Source organism: Amblyomma maculatum, unplaced genomic scaffold (assembly GCF_055883805.1).
Source record: "Amblyomma maculatum isolate TAMU_Amacu unplaced genomic scaffold, ASM5588380v1 scaffold_40, whole genome shotgun sequence".
In the NCBI taxonomy this organism is placed as follows: domain Eukaryota; kingdom Metazoa; phylum Arthropoda; class Arachnida; order Ixodida; family Ixodidae; genus Amblyomma; species Amblyomma maculatum.
This window is the reverse complement of record NW_028146765.1, coordinates 395,901-404,974: the sequence shown is the minus strand read 5'-3', so window position 1 is coordinate 404,974 and position 9,074 is coordinate 395,901.

Below are 9,074 nucleotides of genomic sequence, written 5' to 3'. Positions count from 1 at the left end.
TCTAGAAACGCACGCGAGTTGCTAGAATTCTTCGAGATAGATATTAGCGCTTTTTACGAGACAGAGGAAATGATAAAGCTGTGTCCCTCTACAACGAGTACAGAATAGATTGGCGTGGTACAGTCACAGTGATAAGGCCGCACGCTGACGGCTGTTGAAAAGAATATATAGAGATTTGAATGGTTCGCGGTAATATTAGGAACTAGTCAATAAACTCTAAACGACTATGCAATATATTATCGGCACTGCCTTTATACATCAAATAGTGTGAGGCGACTAAAAGTAGAGTAGAATAATATGCCTCTGCCCGTGCACTAGGTATAACAGGCGCATCAGGGGACGTTTTACAAAAAAAAATCGAGATATATCGCAACCGGTGCAGTGTGAGCTGCTTTTCTTTTTTTTTTTCACTACACTGCCCATCACTTTTTATATATTTTTTGGCTTTGCAAATACTTCATGTGGCTAATTTAATACTTGAATGAACAAAACTTTGCCCCACCATTGTGATCAAGATCAAGCAACCTGTGTGGGTGGAAAGCCCCGCCTAAAGAAGCATGACGTTTAAAAAATATTCCCTTAGGAAGCTCCAAAATATTGTAATGAACCATTCAAATCTTTGTTCGTTTTCGATGGCCGTCAGCAAGCGGCCTTTACATCGTGGTGGTAGCGGACGAATCTATTACGTACCCTCTGTTCGTGCACCTAATCGCGAGAGGCGGAATTTTGGTTTGCTTTATTGCAGAAGTTGCTTCGAGATTCATCTCGAGATGCATTTCATGGGTTTCTACAGTGATCCAGGTGTGCAAGTCACCGTGTGCTGTTTTTAACTCGATCTGTCTTCGACGCCTTTAAATCAAGAACTGACGTATCAAACGGGCATTCTCGGTTCGATCTCCAGAGAACACAATTGTTGCTATCGCCGCAGCTTGGTTTATTTCTTTTGCAGACGTACGTCAGCCCAATAACGACATGATTTGAGTCCTATTACGCCTGTATTCTTTTCTGGTGCCTACAGCGTGAAAATAACTTACAAATGAAAGCAAACAGGCTTACAGGCAATCACGTCGCTTTTCTAATTTGTGCACCTAATAACATCACTCAGGCTATGCTGGTCGCTTCAGCGCAGTGTGTAGATCGGCCCTGAGTATACATATATTCAGTATATACAGGATAAATTGAAATAGGGGGGCCGATCTCAAACGTTTGTTGCCCCTATATTGTAACGGTTGTTACACTAAAGAATTGCTGTAACTGCAGAACGAGGGCACCGAGAGAGCTGAATCAGGAACGCAGGAAACAGGAACGGGCGGGCACATCAATGTCCTATACTTCGCCCCATTTCGCTCCTTCTTCTTCTCGCTCTGATGCACGTGTCACTGACCCCTCCTCTGGAGCATCGCCCTGATGCAGTGTTACCGTCCGACAGAAGAGCGGGACGAAAAAGCGTTCAAGAGTTACACCAATAGTCTGGCATCACTGGATAGATTACATGCAGTCTGAAAGTCAGTCGGAGGTTCGCTCGTAGTAGGGCTTCATTCGCACCACATGCATAACGTCACTGCGCTTGCCGTTGTGCGATGAATGAGCCGGCGAGGCTGGTACAACTTCATACGTTACGTTGCTTAGGCGGAGGACAACAAGGTAAGGGCCGAAGTAGCGGCGCAGTGACTTTTTGGACAACCCGCGGCGACGAACGGGCGTCAAGATCCACACGTAGTCGCCCGGGTTGTAGGTAACGTAGCGGCGTCCAAGGTTGTAGCGGTCAGCATCGATCTGCTGCTGGCGGTGAATACGCTGTATGGCGAGTTGCCGCGCTTCTTCCGCGCGCTGAACTTAAGTGGCGACATCGGCGTAAAAGTTCAGTCTCTCTGTCAGAGAGGTCCACGAGTAGCATAGCATCCAGGGGGGTGGTTACATGGCGACCGAAGACTTATTCAAACGAAGGGAACCGCGTCGTTTCTTGTTGCGCTATATTATAGGCGAATGTTGCGTATAGAAGGATTTGGTCCCATGTTTTGTGTTAGACATCAACATACATGGAAAGCATGTCGGTCAATGTCCTGTTGAGGCGTTCCACCAAGCTATTTGTCTGTGGGTGGTAGGCTGTTGTACGTCTTGGCTGGTGTGCGTGAGCTTCAGTACAGCCTGAGTGAGGCGAACTGTAAATGCAGCTCCACGGTCGGTAACGATAGCTGCAGGAGCCCCATTGACGCAGGACTATGTCGTGGACAAAGAATTCGACAACTTCAGCAGCAGTACCATTTACAAGTGATGCCGTTTCAGCCTACCGCGTCAAGTAATCCGTCGCGATTACAATCCACCGTTTTCCAGTGGACGACTTCGGAAAAGGGTCGAGGAGGTCTATGCCAATTTGCTGAAAAGGAGTCTTTGGGGGTGCTATATGCTGCAGAAAGCCAGCTGGTCTCAGAGGAGGAGATTTGTGCAGTTGGCAATCACGGCATATTGCTACGTATTTACGCATTTATGGTAGTAAATTGGGCCATTAGTACTTCAGTCGAATCTTTGCCATTGTGCGACTTATCCCCAAGTGGCCGGCGGATGGATCATCATGACAAGCGCTCAAGATTTCGGGCCGTAACTGGGATAGCACAACAAGCAGAAACGTCTTCGTAGTGCTGTCAAAGTTGCGTCGTTTGTAGAGCACTCCACGCCGTAGAGTGAAGAACCGCAGCCCACGACAAAACAAACGTGGTACACTAGCATTAATACCCTCCAGGTACTCAATGAGTGGCGACAACTCAAAGTCGGTCCGTTGAAGTTGCGCCATACGAGAGATGCTGACGGCACAAAGGATAATACAATCTTCGGTGATGTCTTGCGTAGCCGGTTCCACGTTTGCTCGTGATAAACAGCCTGCGCCTTGGTGCTGCCGGCCCGACTTATAGACGACGGCCATTTCGTACTCCTGTAACCGGAGGCTCCACCTGACCAACTGCTCAGAAGGACCTTTATGCTGGCTAGCCAGCATAGCGAGTGATGATCACTGAAAACACGAAACGGTCGCCCGTAGATGTACGGTCGGAATTTACTCGGAGCCCAGATGACGGCAAGACACTCTTTTTCTGTCGTCGAATAGTTCCTTTCCGGACGAGAAAGTGTACGGCTCCCATAGGCGACGACTCGTTCTGCACCATCCTGCCACTGTGTGAGGATCGCTCCCAGGCCGACATTGCTGGCATCAGTGTGGATATTTGTGTCTGCATTCTCGTCAAAATGAGCTAGTATCGGTGGATTTTGCAGGCGGCGACGGAGTGCCTTGAAGGCTTCCCCTTACAAAAATGGATATTGAATATCTGTTACGCACGTAATGTGTTTTGATGAGTCATCAACCACTCAAAGGAGGCTCAAGATTAGATGTGTTTTAACATAGATCCGCAACAGACTTTTCAATGAGATTACACATGAAGTTTTGTGCTTGGAAAACGCAAGAGTATTTTTGTGTCGGAGATAATGTGGAAATACATTGACGTTCTAATCTGAGGAAATATATATATCACTAAGTGAATATACATTATTTCCTTGTTAACTGCACACTTTCAGAGCCCTATGTTTTCATTTCTGTTTAGCATATGTAGGATGGTGCCTAAAAACAACTTTTATGTGTTTCAACATGAGATCAGCAACAGACTTTCATTTGAGATTACGTAAGAAGTTTTGTATAGGAGCTAATGGGGAAATACATTGACTTTCTCAAATGAGGGAAAGTATACATCACTAAGCGAATATATATTCTTTACTATTGCCAGGCATGCGAACAGAAGAGAACAAGGAAGTGCAAAAACAGGCTCTCAGGAATAGAAGTGAAAGAAGAGGAAGCTCACTATATCTTGGTTAGCACATCAGGCTAAGCGGCAGAACCACTTTGTAAATAAACCTTAACAGTGTGGTGGAAGGTGCTGCAAAGATCACCACGGATTCCTCTCTACCTCGTTTGAGCCGACGACTCGCTGGGCTCCCCCCTTTGACACCCACAATGATCCAAGACGGCGATGCACGGCAGCCAGGTCCAGCGGCACCCGCATGGCAGCATTACCGTGAGCCGCGGACCTTTTCTGGCAAGGCTGGCGAAGACGTGGATGACTGGCTCACCAATTACCAGTGGGTGAGCAAGTACAATCGCTGGGATGCCACTGTAATGCTGGCAAATATTTTTTTCTTGGACTCCACAGCCCTGACATGGTTTGAGAACCATGAAGCATCCTTAACGAGCTGGGAACGTTTTGAAGAGGAGATTCGAAATTGTTTCGGGGATACCACGGCAAAACGGAAATGCGCTGAGCAGACTTTATTCCAGCGAGCCCAAGAGCCTGGTGAAACATGCACAATGTACATAGAAGAGGTCCTAAAACTGCAAAGCGGTGAATCCGAGCATGTCTGTGAAGACAGAGTTGGCCACCTCGCATAACCCCTAAATTCGGCTGTCTGCCTAAGGTGACCACTGTTGCAAGCGTGGATTCTCACGAGCATTCACATGAGCCTCTGAATTTGGCCGACATGATTCGACAAATTGTCCGCGATGAGCTCTCCCGCCATCAAGATGTGAACCGCAGTGCAATCCTCTGTGATAGCTGCTCCCTGCAGGCAGCTCCCATCTAGCGCTCTTCTTGGCGTTCTACCGCTCCTCCTCCCGTCCGTGACCACCGAAACGACTCATATGGCCCTGCTCCCCCAGCTCGTACCCACTACAGGGCGCCACCTCCTCCGCAACAACCCCAGCGGCTGGAGTTTGCTGATCGCTTCGATCCTGTTTCCGAGGACTATTATTTGGACCGTGCTCGTGAACCTCCCGTCTGTTATTGCTGTGGTATGCTTGGCCACATATCCAGATTCTGCCGCCGCCGGAACCCGGCACCACGCTACCAGCGCCAATGGTGGAATCGCCGTTCTACCGTGAGTCCAGAAGTTCGTGACCCGACGTATCTCCCTCCTTCGGGCTCCTACCGCTACGTACCACCACGCAACGACTCACCAGCTTCTGATCGCAGCCTGACTCCTCCTGCTCGCCACTCCCTACAATCGCCTTCTCCCCGCCGTTCTTCTCCGCCACCGGGAAACTAGCGTGTGCGGCCGATGGAGGTGCGGTCGCCAGGTCATCGATATTGCCAATTCCTCTACCGGTCGTTATGCTGAAGAACCGCTTGGAAGTGTTAGTGGATGGTGTTTGTGTTATGGCCTTAGTGGATGCGGGTGCTACTGTTTCCGTGATGAGCTTAGATTTTAAGAATCGTCTCGGCCGCAAAATTATGTTTGGCTGGGATAGAACTGTCATATTTCGAGGTGTAGGGGGAGAATCGCTGCTTTCGCTTGGTATTTGTTATGTAAATGTAGCGATGGCTGGACACGAGTTTAGAACTGAATTTACGGTGCTCCCTCGCTCTACGCACGACGTTATTCTAGGAGTTGACTTTTTACAGCAGTGTGGCGCAACTCTCGACTTCAACAGTGCCGAGATATCAATAAGCCCCAGCCTTCGATCGGCCCTCATAGCAGAATCGCCGCGGGCGGTCCAAGTGTTTTCTGTCTTCGAGGATACCGTCATTCCGGCGATGTCCGCCATCTTCGTCCCAGTAGTGTCTTCGGGTGCGGTTCCCAATGCCTTCGACGCTCTGGTGGAACCCGCTTCCCTTTCCGGTGCCAGAACGAGTGTGTTGTTGCCCCGCAGAGTTGTTCGAGTGAACGAGGGCCGTGCCACGCTTTGGACTGTCAACCATACCAATGAACCCGCCGTATTGCCGCGTGGTTTGATACTCGCCGACTTTGAAGAACGCCTTTCTATGCACATCGCCGCGTTCAGTGACGGCGTTTCTCGTTCAACTAGACGTCCCGATCATACTGATTCCCAGTTTCAGTCTATGATAAATGAATCGCTACCCACCAACGACCGCCGAATATTGATGGAGGTTTTTATGAAACATGCGGACGTGTTCGACTTTGCTCGAGATCAGCCACCACCGATTCCGCCTTCCCGCACCCATCACATGATCGACACTGGATCTGCACAGCTGATTAGTCAGACACCATACCTTCAGAACGTAAGATAATTGACGAACAGGTCCGTGATATGATGCAAAGAGGAATCATTCAGGAATCATCTCGCCCATGGGCCGCCATTGTGATTCTCGTGAAAACGAAAGATGGCACCTGGCGATTTTGTGTCGACTATCGCCGCCTCAATACTGTCACCAAGAAGGATGTTTACCCGCTCCCGCGTGTTGATGATGCCATTGACTGCCTCCATTCAGCTTCCTACTTTTCATCTGTTGATTTACGGTCCGGATATTGGCAGATACCGATGCATCCGAAAGACAAGGAGAAGACGGCATTCGTGACTCCCGATGGGTTATATGAATTTAACGTGATGCCTTTTGGCCTATGCAACGCTCCGGCTACCTTTGAAAGATTTATGGACACTCTTTTGCGTGGACTGAAGTGGCAAATTTGCATGTGTTACCTAGATGACGTAGTGATTTTCGGGAGGACCTTCGCCGAGCATAACAGCCGTTTAGCTGTGGTCCTTAACTGCATGGAGAAAGCGGGTCTCGTGCTGAACTCTAAGAAGTGCCGCTTCGGTGAATGCCAGATCGGTGTGCTTGGGCATTTGGTTGACAAAGACGGTGTTAGGCCTGACCCACAGAAGATTGATGCTGTCAGCTGCGTCAAAGAGCCCAAGTCGGTGAAAGAACTCAGGAGCTTCCTGGGACTTTGCTCTTACTTTCGACGCTTCATCCCTAAGTTTGCTGACGTAGCCTACCCCCTCACATGCATCTTGCAGAAGGATATTCCTTTCAAATGGACTCCTGAATGTGATTCTGCGTTTCGCCAGCTCAAGTTTCTTCTTACCTCGCGGCCCATACTGCGTCATTTCAGCCCTACAGCTCCCACTGAACTCCACACTGACGCAAGTGGCATCGGCGTGGGTGCTGTGCTCATACAACAGCATGAAGGAAACGAACACGTTGTCGCTTACGCAAGTCGCACCCTTAGCAAGTCTGAACGCAACTATACCGTGACGGAGCATGAGTGCCTTGCCGTCGTTTTTGGCGTACAGCGGTTTCGCTGGTACCTTTATGGACATTCCTTTACAGTCATCACCGATCATCATTCGCTTTGCTGGCTGGTGAATCTACGCGACCCCTGAGGTCGGTTGGCCCGCTGGGCATTACGCCTTCAGGAGTTCAACTTTACAGTGTCGTACAAAAGTGGCCGCCAACACGCTGACGCTGACTGCTTCTCGCGGCTGCCTCTCGCAACTACCCTCTGCGATAACAACTTCGACGACTATCTTGCCGCCGTTTCCGTACAATTTCCGGATCTTGTCACTTTCCAGCGAGAACAACGAAAAGATCAAGACTTGGTATCACTTTTTGAAAAAGCTCGTGATCCGGCATCTGCGAACCCTTTCTGCAGTCGCGATGGTTTGCTGTATCGAAAAAATTACTCGTCTGACGGTGCACGCTTTCTGCTAGTCGTTCCGGCTAGCCTCTACTCCTCTGTTCTACACTCTATGCAAGATGATGTTACAGCTGGACACTTGGGGTTTGCCAGGACTCTTACGCGCATTAAGGAACGTTTCTACTGGCCAAATATGCGTCGAACGACTCAGCGTTACGTGAACTCCTGCGTGCAGTGCCAGCGGTTCAAGCTCCCCACGACATCTCCGCCGGGCCACTTACATCCGGTGACACCACCGACCACACCATATGAGCAAGTGGGTGTTGACCTCATAGGCCCGTTTCCCCGCTCGTCCAAAGGCAATCGCTGGGTCATCGTGTGCGTTGATCATCTCATGCGTTACTGTGAAACTGCCGCCATCCCTTCCGCCACCGCCGCTGACGTCTCGTTCTTTCTTCTTCACGCTGTCGTCCTCCGTCATGGGCCTCCTCGTGTAATTATCAGTGACCGAGGCCGCCAGTTTACGGCAGATGTTGTGGAGCAGCTTCTGCGCTATTGTACTTGCCAGTTGCGTCACTCTACGCCGTACCATCCCCAGACAAATGGCCTCGTCGAACGTACAAACCGGACACTGACGAACATGCTTGCGATGTAGACTCGCGGCACAAGAACTGGGATGACGTGCTTCCTTTCATTACTTACGCCTATAACACCTCAAAGCATGAGACAACGTCCTATAGTCCATTTTCCTCCTTTACGCCCGTCCGCCTCGACGTTCTCTTTACACCATTTTGCCGTTCTCTCTCGGCACCAAGCCGTCTGTTTCGAGCACCCTCTGCCGCGCTGAAGAGGCTCGTGAGGTCGCCCGATTACGCACTCTGGCCTCGCAGGACCGCTCTAAGCAGCGCTACGATCGTCGGCATAAGGATGTCTCCTACCTTCCTGGCGACTTAGTGTGGCTCTGGACACCTCTCCGCAAGCGTGGTTTGTCCCAGAAACTGTTGTCGCACTACACAGGACCATTTATTTTGCTCAAACGCATAAATGAGTTGAACTACGTCGTGTCTCGCCAATGTTCGCAAGGTCGCCCCTCTCGGAAAACACAGGTTGTTCATGTCGCAAGAATGAAGCGCTGCCACTCTCGCTCGAGACTCTGACAGCCCAGGGGCTTCGTCTGCGAAGGGGGAAATGTCAGGCATGCGAACAGAAGAGAACAAGGAAGTGCAAAAAAAGGCTCTCCGGAATAGAAGTGAAAGAAGAGACAGCTCACTATATCTTGGTTAGCGCATCAGGCTAAGGGGCGGAACCACTTTGTAAATAAACACTATGTTTTCATTTCTGTTTAGCATACACTGTAAAAACAAAAACAACTTTTTGGACATTTGTTTCATTCAAAACACGCTTACACCCTGAGCCTTGGGTGTTTGTGCCATTGCAAATCGCTTCTTGTGCAGCGAAGGGGTGCTATGGTTGAACAATATGCTTTAAGGTGTTACGGGCAAGGATATTGTTGTGTACGCGAACCGACGCACTGCCACACCGCCTCCAAGCAAACGGACGCACAGCCGCTCCATTTGCAATGCCTCCTTGCACCTGCGAGTCGGCCGCTTCGGAGAGACCAGTGGGGATACCCCTGCCTGCGCCGACGACGACGGGCG